The sequence below is a fragment of the Triturus cristatus genome, chromosome 10 (genome assembly GCF_964204655.1).
Source record: "Triturus cristatus chromosome 10, aTriCri1.1, whole genome shotgun sequence".
Lineage (NCBI taxonomy): Eukaryota > Metazoa > Chordata > Amphibia > Caudata > Salamandridae > Triturus > Triturus cristatus.
The window spans coordinates 847,369,318-847,387,081 of record NC_140593.1 but is presented as its reverse complement, the minus strand read 5'-3'; the positions used below and the strand labels follow the sequence as shown (position 1 = coordinate 847,387,081).

The 17,764-nt window shown below is 47.4% G+C and overlaps 24 non-coding genes across 24 annotated transcripts; all 24 read right to left on the bottom strand.

The window, feature by feature from the left end:
* Nucleotides 1-841: 841 nt before the first annotated feature.
* On the bottom strand, nucleotides 842-953 carry TRNAL-CAA (transfer RNA leucine (anticodon CAA)). The gene is made up of 2 exons: nucleotides 916-953; nucleotides 842-887 (listed from the first exon to the last, which is right to left on the bottom strand). It is a non-coding gene; the product is annotated as a tRNA-Leu (tRNA).
* Nucleotides 954-1,687: 734 nt separating this feature from the next.
* Nucleotides 1,688-1,759, bottom strand: TRNAP-AGG (transfer RNA proline (anticodon AGG)). Its single transcript has one exon. It is a non-coding gene; the product is annotated as a tRNA-Pro (tRNA).
* Nucleotides 1,760-2,200: 441 nt separating this feature from the next.
* Nucleotides 2,201-2,273, bottom strand: TRNAV-UAC (transfer RNA valine (anticodon UAC)). Its single transcript has one exon. It is a non-coding gene; the product is annotated as a tRNA-Val (tRNA).
* Nucleotides 2,274-2,658: 385 nt separating this feature from the next.
* On the bottom strand, nucleotides 2,659-2,730 carry TRNAP-CGG (transfer RNA proline (anticodon CGG)). The gene has a single exon. It is a non-coding gene; the product is annotated as a tRNA-Pro (tRNA).
* Nucleotides 2,731-3,667: 937 nt separating this feature from the next.
* TRNAL-CAA (transfer RNA leucine (anticodon CAA)) lies at nucleotides 3,668-3,779 on the bottom strand. Its single transcript has 2 exons — nucleotides 3,742-3,779; nucleotides 3,668-3,713 (listed from the first exon to the last, which is right to left on the bottom strand). It is a non-coding gene; the product is annotated as a tRNA-Leu (tRNA).
* Nucleotides 3,780-4,513: 734 nt separating this feature from the next.
* TRNAP-AGG (transfer RNA proline (anticodon AGG)) lies at nucleotides 4,514-4,585 on the bottom strand. The gene has a single exon. It is a non-coding gene; the product is annotated as a tRNA-Pro (tRNA).
* A 441-nt stretch (nucleotides 4,586-5,026) lies between these two features.
* On the bottom strand, nucleotides 5,027-5,099 carry TRNAV-UAC (transfer RNA valine (anticodon UAC)). Its single transcript has one exon. It is a non-coding gene; the product is annotated as a tRNA-Val (tRNA).
* A 385-nt stretch (nucleotides 5,100-5,484) lies between these two features.
* Nucleotides 5,485-5,556, bottom strand: TRNAP-CGG (transfer RNA proline (anticodon CGG)). Its single transcript has one exon. It is a non-coding gene; the product is annotated as a tRNA-Pro (tRNA).
* A 937-nt stretch (nucleotides 5,557-6,493) lies between these two features.
* On the bottom strand, nucleotides 6,494-6,605 carry TRNAL-CAA (transfer RNA leucine (anticodon CAA)). The gene is made up of 2 exons: nucleotides 6,568-6,605; nucleotides 6,494-6,539 (listed from the first exon to the last, which is right to left on the bottom strand). It is a non-coding gene; the product is annotated as a tRNA-Leu (tRNA).
* Nucleotides 6,606-7,339: 734 nt separating this feature from the next.
* Nucleotides 7,340-7,411, bottom strand: TRNAP-AGG (transfer RNA proline (anticodon AGG)). The gene has a single exon. It is a non-coding gene; the product is annotated as a tRNA-Pro (tRNA).
* Nucleotides 7,412-7,852: 441 nt separating this feature from the next.
* On the bottom strand, nucleotides 7,853-7,925 carry TRNAV-UAC (transfer RNA valine (anticodon UAC)). Its single transcript has one exon. It is a non-coding gene; the product is annotated as a tRNA-Val (tRNA).
* Nucleotides 7,926-8,310: 385 nt separating this feature from the next.
* On the bottom strand, nucleotides 8,311-8,382 carry TRNAP-CGG (transfer RNA proline (anticodon CGG)). The gene has a single exon. It is a non-coding gene; the product is annotated as a tRNA-Pro (tRNA).
* Nucleotides 8,383-9,319: 937 nt separating this feature from the next.
* On the bottom strand, nucleotides 9,320-9,431 carry TRNAL-CAA (transfer RNA leucine (anticodon CAA)). The gene is made up of 2 exons: nucleotides 9,394-9,431; nucleotides 9,320-9,365 (listed from the first exon to the last, which is right to left on the bottom strand). It is a non-coding gene; the product is annotated as a tRNA-Leu (tRNA).
* A 734-nt stretch (nucleotides 9,432-10,165) lies between these two features.
* Nucleotides 10,166-10,237, bottom strand: TRNAP-AGG (transfer RNA proline (anticodon AGG)). The gene has a single exon. It is a non-coding gene; the product is annotated as a tRNA-Pro (tRNA).
* A 441-nt stretch (nucleotides 10,238-10,678) lies between these two features.
* TRNAV-UAC (transfer RNA valine (anticodon UAC)) lies at nucleotides 10,679-10,751 on the bottom strand. Its single transcript has one exon. It is a non-coding gene; the product is annotated as a tRNA-Val (tRNA).
* Nucleotides 10,752-11,136: 385 nt separating this feature from the next.
* Nucleotides 11,137-11,208, bottom strand: TRNAP-CGG (transfer RNA proline (anticodon CGG)). Its single transcript has one exon. It is a non-coding gene; the product is annotated as a tRNA-Pro (tRNA).
* Nucleotides 11,209-12,145: 937 nt separating this feature from the next.
* TRNAL-CAA (transfer RNA leucine (anticodon CAA)) lies at nucleotides 12,146-12,257 on the bottom strand. The gene is made up of 2 exons: nucleotides 12,220-12,257; nucleotides 12,146-12,191 (listed from the first exon to the last, which is right to left on the bottom strand). It is a non-coding gene; the product is annotated as a tRNA-Leu (tRNA).
* A 734-nt stretch (nucleotides 12,258-12,991) lies between these two features.
* TRNAP-AGG (transfer RNA proline (anticodon AGG)) lies at nucleotides 12,992-13,063 on the bottom strand. Its single transcript has one exon. It is a non-coding gene; the product is annotated as a tRNA-Pro (tRNA).
* Nucleotides 13,064-13,504: 441 nt separating this feature from the next.
* On the bottom strand, nucleotides 13,505-13,577 carry TRNAV-UAC (transfer RNA valine (anticodon UAC)). Its single transcript has one exon. It is a non-coding gene; the product is annotated as a tRNA-Val (tRNA).
* Nucleotides 13,578-13,962: 385 nt separating this feature from the next.
* TRNAP-CGG (transfer RNA proline (anticodon CGG)) lies at nucleotides 13,963-14,034 on the bottom strand. The gene has a single exon. It is a non-coding gene; the product is annotated as a tRNA-Pro (tRNA).
* Nucleotides 14,035-14,971: 937 nt separating this feature from the next.
* Nucleotides 14,972-15,083, bottom strand: TRNAL-CAA (transfer RNA leucine (anticodon CAA)). The gene is made up of 2 exons: nucleotides 15,046-15,083; nucleotides 14,972-15,017 (listed from the first exon to the last, which is right to left on the bottom strand). It is a non-coding gene; the product is annotated as a tRNA-Leu (tRNA).
* A 734-nt stretch (nucleotides 15,084-15,817) lies between these two features.
* On the bottom strand, nucleotides 15,818-15,889 carry TRNAP-AGG (transfer RNA proline (anticodon AGG)). The gene has a single exon. It is a non-coding gene; the product is annotated as a tRNA-Pro (tRNA).
* Nucleotides 15,890-16,330: 441 nt separating this feature from the next.
* Nucleotides 16,331-16,403, bottom strand: TRNAV-UAC (transfer RNA valine (anticodon UAC)). Its single transcript has one exon. It is a non-coding gene; the product is annotated as a tRNA-Val (tRNA).
* Nucleotides 16,404-16,790: 387 nt separating this feature from the next.
* On the bottom strand, nucleotides 16,791-16,862 carry TRNAP-CGG (transfer RNA proline (anticodon CGG)). Its single transcript has one exon. It is a non-coding gene; the product is annotated as a tRNA-Pro (tRNA).
* Between the last annotated feature and the right edge of the window lie 902 nt (nucleotides 16,863-17,764).

Here is a 17,764-nt window from a genome sequence, read left to right as displayed (position 1 = left end):
GTCATGTTTTCTCTCAAGGTGTTGTTTTTTTCACTCTTGCAAGGAAGGGATCAGTCGATATCCTAGCTGCCAGAGAGCAGAAAAAAGGCGCTGATGAGAACTGCAGGCACTTTCTGGCACTTGTACTCCTCTGCAAGTCCTGGACACTTACCCCATAGACTTCCACCCCAGATGCAAGGGAGGGCCTGCCAATTCTTGCTCCTAAGACAGAGGCATTTGATTCTTGGATTCAAACACGCTCACTCAGCGCTCGATCAGGCTCGATCAGGCGAGATTTATATGAGTGGCTCGCAGGACTGAAACACTCACCTGGGAGCCCCAGGGTGGCTGAATTCCCAGTATGGCCATTGTTGGGCAAATCACCTCCTTTCCTCCTGCCTCAATCTAGAATTGGCTGCAAATCACAAGATAGAGTTCAATGTCCGTGTGTACTGCCTACTCCCAGCTACCTCTCTGTCTTCCTTATGTAAATTAAAATTCGCAAGGGGGGACCAATGACAATCTGCTCCTCCCACATAACCAGGAAGCCCTGTTGAACATGTCTGCCTGTGTTGTTGCAGGGACAGTGCCTTCTCCGCCCAAAAGGTGGCAGGAGAGCCTCACAACAAAGATGGGATCAACTGCTTAATGAGAAACCAGCACGGCAGTTTGTGTGATGGAGTGCAAATTTAACGGAAGGTGTGCCTGAGGTGTCCCTTCCAGGAATACATGGAATTGTGATTGAGGGACCAGCCTGATCGTTGGTGGATTTCTCGTCATATGTTACAGGTCCGTGCAAAGATTGTGGTGTGTGGGGAATGCACTGCAAAAAACAGGACGATTTAAGGGTGTAAAAGAAACCTGTCAGAAGTGGGATTTGAACCCACGCCTCCATGAGGAGACCAGAAGTCTCAGTTGCACTGAAGATCAAGCTCTCTTGAGTCTGGCGCCTTAGACCACTCGGCCATCCTGACAGCCCTGGGTGTGCACAGATCTGACTCTTCTGACTGCACCTGCCAATGTTTGCACTTACAACGTTCACAGCAATGTCACAAGTGTAAAGACCCCACAATACAACATGGCATGACAAAAAAAAAGCTAGGCACAAGAGCGACCACTGATGGATGCGGATTAATTTGTTTCGTCTTGCAAAAGTAAAGGAAGTTTCCCACGGCTCGCTGGGTTCAAGGACCGCCTCTTCTTAAGCTTGCATTGAGATAATAAGGTTTTAGAGGGTGCACATAAAAGCAGCTCATGCACAGTCTCGAACCGGGGACCTTTCGCGTGTTAGGCGAACGTGATGACCACTACACTACAGAAACTCACTTGCTGTGTTTTACTGTTAGAGCAAGGTTCCTCTCAAGGATTCTCTCTACTTCTATTCTGCTGTATCAGCAGCCACTCAGAAAGCGAGGAGCAAGTGTGAAAACTGCAGAGATATCAGCCAACATGCTTGCAATTAGACGTATTAAAAATTGACTTATGCAGGCATCGACAGACAAATATCTGATGCCTAAATGCCAGCAAGTACACCTTGGGAAAGCATCACCTGGGACACACACAGACTAAGCATGAAGGCAGAAAAAGCATGGTGATCCATGTTTCTTCTGAGGTTCAAAATATTTTGTGCAACAATGCGGCGAGTGTAATGAGAAATAGTCAGGCATTGTGAGTTTTGAGTAGGATTCGTATGTTTACCTCTGAAAAAGGGCTCGTCCGGGATTTGAACCCGGGACCTCTCGCACCCTAAGCGAGAATCATACCCCTAGACCAACGAGCCGAGGCACACAAGAGTCGCCTTTCGCACCGGCTCCGGGGGTTATTGGCAGCGAGTTAGTGAATGCTTCACCCAAAGCAAGCAACTGCACATGCTGCTCTCTTCTGCAATATGGTTGCTGTCTTTTCCATGGCCGTCATCGAACAAGAAATGAAAATGCCTCTATCCTTCAGACATTTTGTTTGTTCTAGGTGTATGCTCTCGGTGAGGTCAATAAAACCATTTCTGCTCTCATGCCTTGCTTTCATGAAGTAGGCCCAACCTTCAGTACACAAGGACGTGCAAACGAATAGCGCAAACTATCGTCACTTCTCTTTTTGAGCTGTCACTGATGCCCCTGGAGCACAGTACATCACGCTGGTGAGGGATAGACAGCTTCCATTATCTCAGCTTTCCTATAAGTTGAGAGAGTAAATGCAAACTGTGTGAAAAACAGAAAGCTGCTGTTTCTGCCCGGTCTCGAACCAGGGACCTTTCGCGTGTAAAGCGAACGTGATAACCACTACACTACAGAAACAGACACGCTTGCACGAATCTTCTTGGCATGTAGTGGGCTGGAATGTACAGACCAAGGGCCAATGTCCATGAAGCTCAAAGTTGGACCCTCCTTACCCGATCTCTTTCTTTGGAAGAAAGGAACGAGGACCACTTTTATTCCAAAAGGCGATTTTAAAACCATACCTGAAATCACACTAGAAAAACACTTTGCGTTTAATTTTCCTACACTGATGGTCCACCCCAGAAAAGCAGTTGCAAAGAAGTCCGGCACTGAAATTCTATACGCCAAAAGTGGGAAATAGCGTAGAGGGAAAGGAACTTTCTCACCATACACGGCGTCTTATAGCATTGAAAAGAAGAAATGGCCCTATATAATAAGCAGCCTAGAAATAATTCCACAGCATGGGCTCGTCCGGGATTTGAACCCGGGACCTCTCGCACCCGAAGCAAGAATCATACCCCTAGACCAACGAGCCTGATTCCCCAGTCGGCATTTTAAGCAATTTCTGATGCGTCTTTCAGAAACAAAGCAGGGCTATTTGGCTGCTCTCTCTCTATGTGAACCACACAAAGTCATGTTTTCTCTCAAGGTGTTGTTTTTTTCACTCTTGCAAGGAAGGGATCAGTCGATATCCTAGCTGCCAGAGAGCAGAAAAAAGGCGCTGATGAGAACTGCAGGCACTTTCTGGCACTTGTACTCCTCTGCAAGTCCTGGACACTTACCCCATAGACTTCCACCCCAGATGCAAGGGAGGGCCTGCCAATTCTTGCTCCTAAGACAGAGGCATTTGATTCTTGGATTCAAACACGCTCACTCAGCGCTCGATCAGGCTCGATCAGGCGAGATTTATATGAGTGGCTCGCAGGACTGAAACACTCACCTGGGAGCCCCAGGGTGGCTGAATTCCCAGTATGGCCATTGTTGGGCAAATCACCTCCTTTCCTCCTGCCTCAATCTAGAATTGGCTGCAAATCACAAGATAGAGTTCAATGTCCGTGTGTACTGCCTACTCCCAGCTACCTCTCTGTCTTCCTTATGTAAATTAAAATTCGCAAGGGGGGACCAATGACAATCTGCTCCTCCCACATAACCAGGAAGCCCTGTTGAACATGTCTGCCTGTGTTGTTGCAGGGACAGTGCCTTCTCCGCCCAAAAGGTGGCAGGAGAGCCTCACAACAAAGATGGGATCAACTGCTTAATGAGAAACCAGCACGGCAGTTTGTGTGATGGAGTGCAAATTTAACGGAAGGTGTGCCTGAGGTGTCCCTTCCAGGAATACATGGAATTGTGATTGAGGGACCAGCCTGATCGTTGGTGGATTTCTCGTCATATGTTACAGGTCCGTGCAAAGATTGTGGTGTGTGGGGAATGCACTGCAAAAAACAGGACGATTTAAGGGTGTAAAAGAAACCTGTCAGAAGTGGGATTTGAACCCACGCCTCCATGAGGAGACCAGAAGTCTCAGTTGCACTGAAGATCAAGCTCTCTTGAGTCTGGCGCCTTAGACCACTCGGCCATCCTGACAGCTCTGGGTGTGCACAGATCTGACTCTTCTGACTGCACCTGCCAATGTTTGCACTTACAACGTTCACAGCAATGTCACAAGTGTAAAGACCCCACAATACAACATGGCATGACAAAAAAAAAGCTAGGCACAAGAGCGACCACTGATGGATGCGGATTAATTTGTTTCGTCTTGCAAAAGTAAAGGAAGTTTCCCACGGCTCGCTGGGTTCAAGGACCGCCTCTTCTTAAGCTTGCATTGAGATAATAAGGTTTTAGAGGGTGCACATAAAAGCAGCTCATGCACAGTCTCGAACCGGGGACCTTTCGCGTGTTAGGCGAACGTGATGACCACTACACTACAGAAACTCACTTGCTGTGTTTTACTGTTAGAGCAAGGTTCCTCTCAAGGATTCTCTCTACTTCTATTCTGCTGTATCAGCAGCCACTCAGAAAGCGAGGAGCAAGTGTGAAAACTGCAGAGATATCAGCCAACATGCTTGCAATTAGACGTATTAAAAATTGACTTATGCAGGCATCGACAGACAAATATCTGATGCCTAAATGCCAGCAAGTACACCTTGGGAAAGCATCACCTGGGACACACACAGACTAAGCATGAAGGCAGAAAAAGCATGGTGATCCATGTTTCTTCTGAGGTTCAAAATATTTTGTGCAACAATGCGGCGAGTGTAATGAGAAATAGTCAGGCATTGTGAGTTTTGAGTAGGATTCGTATGTTTACCTCTGAAAAAGGGCTCGTCCGGGATTTGAACCCGGGACCTCTCGCACCCTAAGCGAGAATCATACCCCTAGACCAACGAGCCGAGGCACACAAGAGTCGCCTTTCGCACCGGCTCCGGGGGTTATTGGCAGCGAGTTAGTGAATGCTTCACCCAAAGCAAGCAACTGCACATGCTGCTCTCTTCTGCAATATGGTTGCTGTCTTTTCCATGGCCGTCATCGAACAAGAAATGAAAATGCCTCTATCCTTCAGACATTTTGTTTGTTATAGGTGTATGCTCTCGGTGAGGTCAATAAAACCATTTCTGCTCTCATGCCTTGCTTTCATGAAGTAGGCCCAACCTTCAGTACACAAGGACGTGCAAACGAATAGCGCAAACTATCGTCACTTCTCTTTTTGAGCTGTCACTGATGCCCCTGGAGCACAGTACATCACGCTGGTGAGGGATAGACAGCTTCCATTATCTCAGCTTTCCTATAAGTTGAGAGAGTAAATGCAAACTGTGTGAAAAACAGAAAGCTGCTGTTTCTGCCCGGTCTCGAACCAGGGACCTTTCGCGTGTAAAGCGAACGTGATAACCACTACACTACAGAAACAGACACGCTTGCACGAATCTTCTTGGCATGTAGTGGGCTGGAATGCACAGACCAAGGGCCAATGTCCATGAAGCTCAAAGTTGGACCCTCCTTACCCGATCTCTTTCTTTGGAAGAAAGGAACGAGGACCACTTTTATTCCAAAAGGCGATTTTAAAACCATACCTGAAATCACACTAGAAAAACACTTTGCATTTAATTTTCCTACACTGATGGTCCACCCCAGAAAAGCAGTTGCAAAGAAGTCCGGCACTGAAATTCTATACGCCAAAAGTGGGAAATAGCGTAGAGGGAAAGGAACTTTCTCACCATACACGGCGTCTTATAGCATTGAAAAGAAGAAATGGCCCTATATAATAAGCAGCCTAAAAATAATTCCACAGCATGGGCTCGTCCGGGATTTGAACCCGGGACCTCTCGCACCCGAAGCGAGAATCATACCCCTAGACCAACGAGCCTGATTCCCCAGTCGGCATTTTAAGCAATTTCTGATGCGTCTTTCAGAAACAAAGCAGGGCTATTTGGCTGCTCTCTCTCTATGTGAACCACACAAAGTCATGTTTTCTCTCAAGGTGTTGTTTTTTTCACTCTTGCAAGGAAGGGATCAGTCGATATCCTAGCTGCCAGAGAGCAGAAAAAAGGCGCTGATGAGAACTGCAGGCACTTTCTGGCACTTGTACTCCTCTGCAAGTCCTGGACACTTACCCCATAGACTTCCACCCCAGATGCAAGGGAGGGCCTGCCAATTCTTGCTCCTAAGACAGAGGCATTTGATTCTTGGATTCAAACACGCTCACTCAGCGCTCGATCAGGCTCGATCAGGCGAGATTTATATGAGTGGCTCGCAGGACTGAAACACTCACCTGGGAGCCCCAGGGTGGCTGAATTCCCAGTATGGCCATTGTTGGGCAAATCACCTCCTTTCCTCCTGCCTCAATCTAGAATTGGCTGCAAATCACAAGATAGAGTTCAATGTCCGTGTGTACTGCCTACTCCCAGCTACCTCTCTGTCTTCCTTATGTAAATTAAAATTCGCAAGGGGGGACCAATGACAATCTGCTCCTCCCACATAACCAGGAAGCCCTGTTGAACATGTCTGCCTGTGTTGTTGCAGGGACAGTGCCTTCTCCGCCCAAAAGGTGGCAGGAGAGCCTCACAACAAAGATGGGATCAACTGCTTAATGAGAAACCAGCACGGCAGTTTGTGTGATGGAGTGCAAATTTAACGGAAGGTGTGCCTGAGGTGTCCCTTCCAGGAATACATGGAATTGTGATTGAGGGACCAGCCTGATCGTTGGTGGATTTCTCGTCATATGTTACAGGTCCGTGCAAAGATTGTGGTGTGTGGGGAATGCACTGCAAAAAACAGGACGATTTAAGGGTGTAAAAGAAACCTGTCAGAAGTGGGATTTGAACCCACGCCTCCATGAGGAGACCAGAAGTCTCAGTTGCACTGAAGATCAAGCTCTCTTGAGTCTGGCGCCTTAGACCACTCGGCCATCCTGACAGCCCTGGGTGTGCACAGATCTGACTCTTCTGACTGCACCTGCCAATGTTTGCACTTACAACGTTCACAGCAATGTCACAAGTGTAAAGACCCCACAATACAACATGGCATGACAAAAAAAAAGCTAGGCACAAGAGCGACCACTGATGGATGCGGATTAATTTGTTTCGTCTTGCAAAAGTAAAGGAAGTTTCCCACGGCTCGCTGGGTTCAAGGACCGCCTCTTCTTAAGCTTGCATTGAGATAATAAGGTTTTAGAGGGTGCACATAAAAGCAGCTCATGCACAGTCTCGAACCGGGGACCTTTCGCGTGTTAGGCGAACGTGATGACCACTACACTACAGAAACTCACTTGCTGTGTTTTACTGTTAGAGCAAGGTTCCTCTCAAGGATTCTCTCTACTTCTATTCTGCTGTATCAGCAGCCACTCAGAAAGCGAGGAGCAAGTGTGAAAACTGCAGAGATATCAGCCAACATGCTTGCAATTAGACGTATTAAAAATTGACTTATGCAGGCATCGACAGACAAATATCTGATGCCTAAATGCCAGCAAGTACACCTTGGGAAAGCATCACCTGGGACACACACAGACTAAGCATGAAGGCAGAAAAAGCATGGTGATCCATGTTTCTTCTGAGGTTCAAAATATTTTGTGCAACAATGCGGCGAGTGTAATGAGAAATAGTCAGGCATTGTGAGTTTTGAGTAGGATTCGTATGTTTACCTCTGAAAAAGGGCTCGTCCGGGATTTGAACCCGGGACCTCTCGCACCCTAAGCGAGAATCATACCCCTAGACCAACGAGCCGAGGCACACAAGAGTCGCCTTTCGCACCGGCTCCGGGGGTTATTGGCAGCGAGTTAGTGAATGCTTCACCCAAAGCAAGCAACTGCACATGCTGCTCTCTTCTGCAATATGGTTGCTGTCTTTTCCATGGCCGTCATCGAACAAGAAATGAAAATGCCTCTATCCTTCAGACATTTTGTTTGTTCTAGGTGTATGCTCTCGGTGAGGTCAATAAAACCATTTCTGCTCTCATGCCTTGCTTTCATGAAGTAGGCCCAACCTTCAGTACACAAGGACGTGCAAACGAATAGCGCAAACTATCGTCACTTCTCTTTTTGAGCTGTCACTGATGCCCCTGGAGCACAGTACATCACGCTGGTGAGGGATAGACAGCTTCCATTATCTCAGCTTTCCTATAAGTTGAGAAAGTAAATGCAAACTGTGTGAAAAACAGAAAGCTGCTGTTTCTGCCCGGTCTCGAACCAGGGACCTTTCGCGTGTAAAGCGAACGTGATAACCACTACACTACAGAAACAGACACGCTTGCACGAATCTTCTTGGCATGTAGTGGGCTGGAATGCACAGACCAAGGGCCAATGTCCATGAAGCTCAAAGTTGGACCCTCCTTACCCGATCTCTTTCTTTGGAAGAAAGGAACGAGGACCACTTTTATTCCAAAAGGCGATTTTAAAACCATACCTGAAATCACACTAGAAAAACACTTTGCATTTAATTTTCCTACACTGATGGTCCACCCCAGAAAAGCAGTTGCAAAGAAGTCCGGCACTGAAATTCTATACGCCAAAAGTGGGAAATAGCGTAGAGGGAAAGGAACTTTCTCACCATACACGGCGTCTTATAGCATTGAAAAGAAGAAATGGCCCTATATAATAAGCAGCCTAAAAATAATTCCACAGCATGGGCTCGTCCGGGATTTGAACCCAGGACCTCTCGCACCCGAAGCGAGAATCATACCCCTAGACCAACGAGCCTGATTCCCCAGTCGGCATTTTAAGCAATTTCTGATGCGTCTTTCAGAAACAAAGCAGGGCTATTTGGCTGCTCTCTCTCTATGTGAACCACACAAAGTCATGTTTTCTCTCAAGGTGTTGTTTTTTTCACTCTTGCAAGGAAGGGATCAGTCGATATCCTAGCTGCCAGAGAGCAGAAAAAAGGCGCTGATGAGAACTGCAGGCACTTTCTGGCACTTGTACTCCTCTGCAAGTCCTGGACACTTACCCCATAGACTTCCACCCCAGATGCAAGGGAGGGCCTGCCAATTCTTGCTCCTAAGACAGAGGCATTTGATTCTTGGATTCAAACACGCTCACTCAGCGCTCGATCAGGCTCGATCAGGCGAGATTTATATGAGTGGCTCGCAGGACTGAAACACTCACCTGGGAGCCCCAGGGTGGCTGAATTCCCAGTATGGCCATTGTTGGGCAAATCACCTCCTTTCCTCCTGCCTCAATCTAGAATTGGCTGCAAATCACAAGATAGAGTTCAATGTCCGTGTGTACTGCCTACTCCCAGCTACCTCTCTGTCTTCCTTATGTAAATTAAAATTCGCAAGGGGGGACCAATGACAATCTGCTCCTCCCACATAACCAGGAAGCCCTGTTGAACATGTCTGCCTGTGTTGTTGCAGGGACAGTGCCTTCTCCGCCCAAAAGGTGGCAGGAGAGCCTCACAACAAAGATGGGATCAACTGCTTAATGAGAAACCAGCACGGCAGTTTGTGTGATGGAGTGCAAATTTAACGGAAGGTGTGCCTGAGGTGTCCCTTCCAGGAATACATGGAATTGTGATTGAGGGACCAGCCTGATCGTTGGTGGATTTCTCGTCATATGTTACAGGTCCGTGCAAAGATTGTGGTGTGTGGGGAATGCACTGCAAAAAACAGGACGATTTAAGGGTGTAAAAGAAACCTGTCAGAAGTGGGATTTGAACCCACGCCTCCATGAGGAGACCAGAAGTCTCAGTTGCACTGAAGATCAAGCTCTCTTGAGTCTGGCGCCTTAGACCACTCGGCCATCCTGACAGCCCTGGGTGTGCACAGATCTGACTCTTCTGACTGCACCTGCCAATGTTTGCACTTACAACGTTCACAGCAATGTCACAAGTGTAAAGACCCCACAATACAACATGGCATGACAAAAAAAAAGCTAGGCACAAGAGCGACCACTGATGGATGCGGATTAATTTGTTTCGTCTTGCAAAAGTAAAGGAAGTTTCCCACGGCTCGCTGGGTTCAAGGACCGCCTCTTCTTAAGCTTGCATTGAGATAATAAGGTTTTAGAGGGTGCACATAAAAGCAGCTCATGCACAGTCTCGAACCGGGGACCTTTCGCGTGTTAGGCGAACGTGATGACCACTACACTACAGAAACTCACTTGCTGTGTTTTACTGTTAGAGCAAGGTTCCTCTCAAGGATTCTCTCTACTTCTATTCTGCTGTATCAGCAGCCACTCAGAAAGCGAGGAGCAAGTGTGAAAACTGCAGAGATATCAGCCAACATGCTTGCAATTAGACGTATTAAAAATTGACTTATGCAGGCATCGACAGACAAATATCTGATGCCTAAATGCCAGCAAGTACACCTTGGGAAAGCATCACCTGGGACACACACAGACTAAGCATGAAGGCAGAAAAAGCATGGTGATCCATGTTTCTTCTGAGGTTCAAAATATTTTGTGCAACAATGCGGCGAGTGTAATGAGAAATAGTCAGGCATTGTGAGTTTTGAGTAGGATTCGTATGTTTACCTCTGAAAAAGGGCTCGTCCGGGATTTGAACCCGGGACCTCTCGCACCCTAAGCGAGAATCATACCCCTAGACCAACGAGCCGAGGCACACAAGAGTCGCCTTTCGCACCGGCTCCGGGGGTTATTGGCAGCGAGTTAGTGAATGCTTCACCCAAAGCAAGCAACTGCACATGCTGCTCTCTTCTGCAATATGGTTGCTGTCTTTTCCATGGCCGTCATCGAACAAGAAATGAAAATGCCTCTATCCTTCAGACATTTTGTTTGTTCTAGGTGTATGCTCTCGGTGAGGTCAATAAAACCATTTCTGCTCTCATGCCTTGCTTTCATGAAGTAGGCCCAACCTTCAGTACACAAGGACGTGCAAACGAATAGCGCAAACTATCGTCACTTCTCTTTTTGAGCTGTCACTGATGCCCCTGGAGCACAGTACATCACGCTGGTGAGGGATAGACAGCTTCCATTATCTCAGCTTTCCTATAAGTTGAGAGAGTAAATGCAAACTGTGTGAAAAACAGAAAGCTGCTGTTTCTGCCCGGTCTCGAACCAGGGACCTTTCGCGTGTAAAGCGAACGTGATAACCACTACACTACAGAAACAGACACGCTTGCACGAATCTTCTTGGCATGTAGTGGGCTGGAATGCACAGACCAAGGGCCAATGTCCATGAAGCTCAAAGTTGGACCCTCCTTACCCGATCTCTTTCTTTGGAAGAAAGGAACGAGGACCACTTTTATTCCAAAAGGCGATTTTAAAACCATACCTGAAATCACACTAGAAAAACACTTTGCATTTAATTTTCCTACACTGATGGTCCACCCCAGAAAAGCAGTTGCAAAGAAGTCCGGCACTGAAATTCTATACGCCAAAAGTGGGAAATAGCGTAGAGGGAAAGGAACTTTCTCACCATACACGGCGTCTTATAGCATTGAAAAGAAGAAATGGCCCTATATAATAAGCAGCCTAAAAATAATTCCACAGCATGGGCTCGTCCGGGATTTGAACCCGGGACCTCTCGCACCCGAAGCGAGAATCATACCCCTAGACCAACGAGCCTGATTCCCCAGTCGGCATTTTAAGCAATTTCTGATGCGTCTTTCAGAAACAAAGCAGGGCTATTTGGCTGCTCTCTCTCTATGTGAACCACACAAAGTCATGTTTTCTCTCAAGGTGTTGTTTTTTTCACTCTTGCAAGGAAGGGATCAGTCGATATCCTAGCTGCCAGAGAGCAGAAAAAAGGCGCTGATGAGAACTGCAGGCACTTTCTGGCACTTGTACTCCTCTGCAAGTCCTGGACACTTACCCCATAGACTTCCACCCCAGATGCAAGGGAGGGCCTGCCAATTCTTGCTCCTAAGACAGAGGCATTTGATTCTTGGATTCAAACACGCTCACTCAGCGCTCGATCAGGCTCGATCAGGCGAGATTTATATGAGTGGCTCGCAGGACTGAAACACTCACCTGGGAGCCCCAGGGTGGCTGAATTCCCAGTATGGCCATTGTTGGGCAAATCACCTCCTTTCCTCCTGCCTCAATCTAGAATTGGCTGCAAATCACAAGATAGAGTTCAATGTCCGTGTGTACTGCCTACTCCCAGCTACCTCTCTGTCTTCCTTATGTAAATTAAAATTCGCAAGGGGGGACCAATGACAATCTGCTCCTCCCACATAACCAGGAAGCCCTGTTGAACATGTCTGCCTGTGTTGTTGCAGGGACAGTGCCTTCTCCGCCCAAAAGGTGGCAGGAGAGCCTCACAACAAAGATGGGATCAACTGCTTAATGAGAAACCAGCACGGCAGTTTGTGTGATGGAGTGCAAATTTAACGGAAGGTGTGCCTGAGGTGTCCCTTCCAGGAATACATGGAATTGTGATTGAGGGACCAGCCTGATCGTTGGTGGATTTCTCGTCATATGTTACAGGTCCGTGCAAAGATTGTGGTGTGTGGGGAATGCACTGCAAAAAACAGGACGATTTAAGGGTGTAAAAGAAACCTGTCAGAAGTGGGATTTGAACCCACGCCTCCATGAGGAGACCAGAAGTCTCAGTTGCACTGAAGATCAAGCTCTCTTGAGTCTGGCGCCTTAGACCACTCGGCCATCCTGACAGCGCTGGGTGTGCACAGATCTGACTCTTCTGACTGCACCTGCCAATGTTTGCACTTACAACGTTCACAGCAATGTCACAAGTGTAAAGACCCCACAATACAACATGGCATGACAAAAAAAAAGCTAGGCACAAGAGCGACCACTGATGGATGCGGATTAATTTGTTTCGTCTTGCAAAAGTAAAGGAAGTTTCCCACGGCTCGCTGGGTTCAAGGACCGCCTCTTCTTAAGCTTGCATTGAGATAATAAGGTTTTAGAGGGTGCACATAAAAGCAGCTCATGCACAGTCTCGAACCGGGGACCTTTCGCGTGTTAGGCGAACGTGATGACCACTACACTACAGAAACTCACTTGCTGTGTTTTACTGTTAGAGCAAGGTTCCTCTCAAGGATTCTCTCTACTTCTATTCTGCTGTATCAGCAGCCACTCAGAAAGCGAGGAGCAAGTGTGAAAACTGCAGAGATATCAGCCAACATGCTTGCAATTAGACGTATTAAAAATTGACTTATGCAGGCATCGACAGACAAATATCTGATGCCTAAATGCCAGCAAGTACACCTTGGGAAAGCATCACCTGGGACACACACAGACTAAGCATGAAGGCAGAAAAAGCATGGTGATCCATGTTTCTTCTGAGGTTCAAAATATTTTGTGCAACAATGCGGCGAGTGTAATGAGAAATAGTCAGGCATTGTGAGTTTTGAGTAGGATTCGTATGTTTACCTCTGAAAAAGGGCTCGTCCGGGATTTGAACCCGGGACCTCTCGCACCCTAAGCGAGAATCATACCCCTAGACCAACGAGCCGAGGCACACAAGAGTCGCCTTTCGCACCGGCTCCGGGGGTTATTGGCAGCGAGTTAGTGAATGCTTCACCCAAAGCAAGCAACTGCACATGCTGCTCTCTTCTGCAATATGGTTGCTGTCTTTTCCATGGCCGTCATCGAACAAGAAATGAAAATGCCTCTATCCTTCAGACATTTTGTTTGTTCTAGGTGTATGCTCTCGGTGAGGTCAATAAAACCATTTCTGCTCTCATGCCTTGCTTTCATGAAGTAGGCCCAACCTTCAGTACACAAGGACGTGCAAACGAATAGCGCAAACTATCGTCACTTCTCTTTTTGAGCTGTCACTGATGCCCCTTGAGCACAGTACATCACGCTGGTGAGGGATAGACAGCTTCCATTATCTCAGCTTTCCTATAAGTTGAGAGAGTAAATGCAAACTGTGTGAAAAACAGAAAGCTGCTGTTTCTGCCCGGTCTCGAACCAGGGACCTTTCGCGTGTAAAGCGAACGTGATAACCACTACACTACAGAAACAGACACGCTTGCACGAATCTTCTTGGCATGTAGTGGGCTGGAATGCACAGACCAAGGGCCAATGTCCATGAAGCTCAAAGTTGGACCCTCCTTACCCGATCTCTTTCTTTGGAAGAAAGGAACGAGGACCACTTTTATTCCAAAAGGCGATTTTAAAACCATACCTGAAATCACACTAGAAAAACACTTTGCATTTAATTTTCCTACACTGATGGTCCACCCCAGAAAAGCAGTTGCAAAGAAGTCCGGCACTGAAATTCTATACGCCAAAAGTGGGAAATAGCGTAGAGGGAAAGGAACTTTCTCACCATACACGGCGTCTTATAGCATTGAAAAGAAGAAATGGCCCTATATAATAAGCAGCCTAAAAATAATTCCACAGCATGGGCTCGTCCGGGATTTGAACCCGGGACCTCTCGCACCCGAAGCGAGAATCATACCCCTAGACCAACGAGCCTGATTCCCCAGTCGGCATTTTAAGCAATTTCTGATGCGTCTTTCAGAAACAAAGCAGGGCTATTTGGCTGCTCTCTCTCTATGTGAACCACACAAAGTCATGTTTTCTCTCAAGGTGTTGTTTTTTTCACTCTTGCAAGGAAGGGATCAGTCGATATCCTAGCTGCCAGAGAGCAGAAAAAAGGCGCTGATGAGAACTGCAGGCACTTTCTGGCACTTGTACTCCTCTGCAAGTCCTGGACACTTACCCCATAGACTTCCACCCCAGATGCAAGGGAGGGCCTGCCAATTCTTGCTCCTAAGACAGAGGCATTTGATTCTTGGATTCAAACACGCTCACTCAGCGCTCGATCAGGCTCGATCAGGCGAGATTTATATGAGTGGCTCGCAGGACTGAAACACTCACCTGGGAGCCCCAGGGTGGCTGAATTCCCAGTATGGCCATTGTTGGGCAAATCACCTCCTTTCCTCCTGCCTCAATCTAGAATTGGCTGCAAATCACAAGATAGAGTTCAATGTCCGTGTGTACTGCCTACTCCCAGCTACCTCTCTGTCTTCCTTATGTAAATTAAAATTCGCAAGGGGGGACCAATGACAATCTGCTCCTCCCACATAACCAGGAAGCCCTGTTGAACATGTCTGCCTGTGTTGTTGCAGGGACAGTGCCTTCTCCGCCCAAAAGGTGGCAGGAGAGCCTCACAACAAAGATGGGATCAACTGCTTAATGAGAAACCAGCACGGCAGTTTGTGTGATGGAGTGCAAATTTAACGGAAGGTGTGCCTGAGGTGTCCCTTCCAGGAATACATGGAATTGTGATTGAGGGACCAGCCTGATCGTTGGTGGATTTCTCGTCATATGTTACAGGTCCGTGCAAAGATTGTGGTGTGTGGGGAAGGCACTGCAAAAAACAGGACGATTTAAGGGTGTAAAAGAAACCTGTCAGAAGTGGGATTTGAACCCACGCCTCCATGAGGAGACCAGAAGTCTCAGTTGCACTGAAGATCAAGCTCTCTTGAGTCTGGCGCCTTAGACCACTCGGCCATCCTGACAGCCCTGGGTGTGCACAGATCTGACTCTTCTGACTGCACCTGCCAATGTTTGCACTTACAACGTTCACAGCAATGTCACAAGTGTAAAGACCCCACAATACAACATGGCATGACAAAAAAAAAGCTAGGCACAAGAGCGACCACTGATGGATGCGGATTAATTTGTTTCGTCTTGCAAAAGTAAAGGAAGTTTCCCACGGCTCGCTGGGTTCAAGGACCGCCTCTTCTTAAGCTTGCATTGAGATAATAAGGTTTTAGAGGGTGCACATAAAAGCAGCTCATGCACAGTCTCGAACCGGGGACCTTTCGCGTGTTAGGCGAACGTGATGACCACTACACTACAGAAACTCACTTGCTGTGTTTTACTGTTAGAGCAAGGTTCCTCTCAAGGATTCTCTCTACTTCTATTCTGCTGTATCAGCAGCCACTCAGAAAGCGAGGAGCAAGTGTGAAAACTGCAGAGATATCAGCCAACATGCTTGCAATTAGACGTATTAAAAATTGACTTATGCAGGCATCGACAGACAAATATCTGATGCCTAAATGCCAGCAAGTACACCTTGGGAAAGCATCACCTGGGACACACACAGACTAAGCATGAAGGCAGAAAAAGCATGGTGATCCATGTTTCTTCTGAGGTTCAAAATATTTTGTGCAACAATGCGGCGAGTGTAATGAGAAATAGTCAGGCATTGTGAGTTTTGAGTAGGATTCGTATGTTTACCTCTGAAAAAGGGCTCGTCCGGGATTTGAACCCGGGACCTCTCGCACCCTAAGCGAGAATCATACCCCTAGACCAACGAGCCGAGGCACACAAGAGTCGCCTTTCGCACCGGCTCCGGGGGTTATTGGCAGCGAGTTAGTGAATGCTTCACCCAAAGCAAGCAACTGCACATGCTGCTCTCTTCTGCAATATGGTTGCTGTCTTTTCCATGGCCGTCATCGAACAAGAAATGAAAATGCCTCTATCCTTCAGACATTTTGTTTGTTCTAGGTGTATGCTCTCGGTGAGGTCAATAAAACCATTTCTGCTCTCATGCCTTGCTTTCATGAAGTAGGCCCAACCTTCAGTACACAAGGACGTGCAAACGAATAGCGCAAACTATCGTCACTTCTCTTTTTGAGCTGTCACTGATGCCCCTGGAGCACAGTACATCACGCTGGTGAGGGATAGACAGCTTCCATTATCTCAGCTTTCCTATAAGTTGAGAGAGTAAATGCAAACTGTGTGAAAAACAGAAAGCTGCTGTTTCTGCCCGGTCTCGAACCAGGGACCTTTCGCGTGTAAAGCGAACGTGATAACCACTACACTACAGAAACAGACACGCTTGCACGAATCTTCTTGGCATGTAGTGGGCTGGAATGCACAGACCAAGGGCCAATGTCCATGAAGCTCAAAGTTGGACCCTCCTTACCCGATCTCTTTCTTTGGAAGAAAGGAACGAGGACCACTTTTATTCCAAAAGGCGATTTTAAAACCATACCTGAAATCACACTAGAAAAACACTTTGCATTTAATTTTCCTACACTGATGGTCCACCCCAGAAAAGCAGTTGCAAAGAAGTCCGGCACTGAAATTCTATACGCCAAAAGTGGGAAATAGCGTATAGAGGGAAAGGAACTTTCTCACCATACACGGCGTCTTATAGCATTGAAAAGAAGAAATGGCCCTATATAATAAGCAGCCTAAAAATAATTCCACAGCATGGGCTCGTCCGGGATTTGAACCCGGGACCTCTCGCACCCGAAGCGAGAATCATACCCCTAGACCAACGAGCCTGATTCCCCAGTCGGCATTTTAAGCAATTTCTGATGCGTCTTTCAGAAACAAAGCAGGGATATTTGGCTGCTCTCTCTCTATGTGAACCACACAAAGTCATGTTTTCTCTCAAGGTGTTGTTTTTTTCACTCTTGCAAGGAAGGGATCAGTCGATATCCTAGCTGCCAGAGAGCAGAAAAAAGGCGCTGATGAGAACTGCAGGCACTTTCTGGCACTTGTACTCCTCTGCAAGTCCTGGACACTTACCCCATAGACTTCCACCCCAGATGCAAGGGAGGGCCTGCCAATTCTTGCTCCTAAGACAGAGGCATTTGATTCTTGGATTCAAACACGCTCACTCAGCGCTCGATCAGGCTCGATCAGGCGAGATTTATATGAGTGGCTCGCAGGACTGAAACACTCACCTGGGAGCCCCAGGGTGGCTGAATTCCCAGTATGGCCATTGTTGGGCAAATCACCTCCTTTCCTCCTGCCTCAATCTAGAATTGGCTGCAAATCACAAGATAGAGTTCAATGTCCGTGTGTACTGCCTACTCCCAGCTACCTCTCTGTCTTCCTTATGTAAATTAAAATTCGCAAGGGGGGACCAATGACAATCTGCTCCTCCCACATAACCAGGAAGCCCTGTTGAACATGTCTGCCTGTGTTGTTGCAGGGACAGTGCCTTCTCCGCCCAAAAGGTGGCAGGAGAGCCTCACAACAAAGATGGGATCAACTGCTTAATGAGAAACCAGCACGGCAGTTTGTGTGATGGAGTGCAAATTTAACGGAAGGTGTGCCTGAGGTGTCCCTTCCAGGAATACATGGAATTGTGATTGAGGGACCAGCCTGATCGTTGGTGGATTTCTCGTCATATGTTACAGGTCCGTGCAAAGATTGTGGTGTGTGGGGAATGCACTGC